Raw genomic sequence first — 1,035 nt, forward strand, 5'->3', positions numbered from 1 at the left:
TTCGTCATCATATCTTCTAAATTCGGCTTTTTATCATCGGTTTGTTGTGGTGGTTTGTTTTGAAAATTCGGTCTTTGCTGGTTGTAAGTATTATTGGATACTTGTTGATTGCTAGGACCTTGTTGGTTGTTGTATGGAATATTTCGGTTATAATTCTGGTTTTGATTGTAAATCGGTCTTGGCGGTTGATAATTATTCTGATAATTATTTCCAGGCCTTTGGTTTATGTATGAAATATTCTCTCTTTGTTCCATTGTTAATTCAATACTTAGACAATCTTTTGTCAAATGTGGTCCTCCACACTGCTCACAACTAATTCGTATAGCATGAATATCTTTAGTCATCTTTTCCATTCGTCTCTCGAAAGCATCTATCTTTGCGGAAATGGAATCTAAGTCATGGCTAGAATCGGCTCTAGCTGCTTTAGATGATCTAATGATATCTTTTTCTTGGTGCCACTCATGTGAGTGGGAAGCAGTGTTATCAATAATTTTGTAAGCATCAGTTTCGGTTTTCTTCATAATAGAACCACCAGCTGCTATATCTATGTCTTTTCTTGTAGTGATGTCGCATCCTTGGTAGAATATTTGTACTATTTGACAGGTGTCTAAACCATGTTGCGGACATCCTCTTAATAACTTTCCATATCTTGTCCACGCCTCATATAGAGTTTCATTTGGTTTCTGTGTGAACGTAACAATTTCTGCTTGAAGTCTTACGGCTTTAGATGCAGGAAAGAATTGTTTAAGAAATTTGTCAATTAAAACATCCCATGTATCGATCGCCCCTTCAGGTAACGATTCCAACCAATCTTTGGCTTCTCCCTTTAAAGTCCAGGGAAATAACATGAGATATATCTGTTCATCCTCCACTTCTCGTATTTTAAATAGTGTGCAGATCCTATTAAAGGTACGTAGATGTTCATTTGGATCTTCCTTCGGCGCACCACTAAATTGGCATTGATTAGTCACCATGTGTAGAATTTGTCCTTTGATTTCATAATCTGGCGCATTAATGTCTGGATGAGTAATTGCG

This window comes from Rutidosis leptorrhynchoides, chromosome 7 (genome assembly GCF_046630445.1).
Source record: "Rutidosis leptorrhynchoides isolate AG116_Rl617_1_P2 chromosome 7, CSIRO_AGI_Rlap_v1, whole genome shotgun sequence".
In the NCBI taxonomy this organism is placed as follows: domain Eukaryota; kingdom Viridiplantae; phylum Streptophyta; class Magnoliopsida; order Asterales; family Asteraceae; genus Rutidosis; species Rutidosis leptorrhynchoides.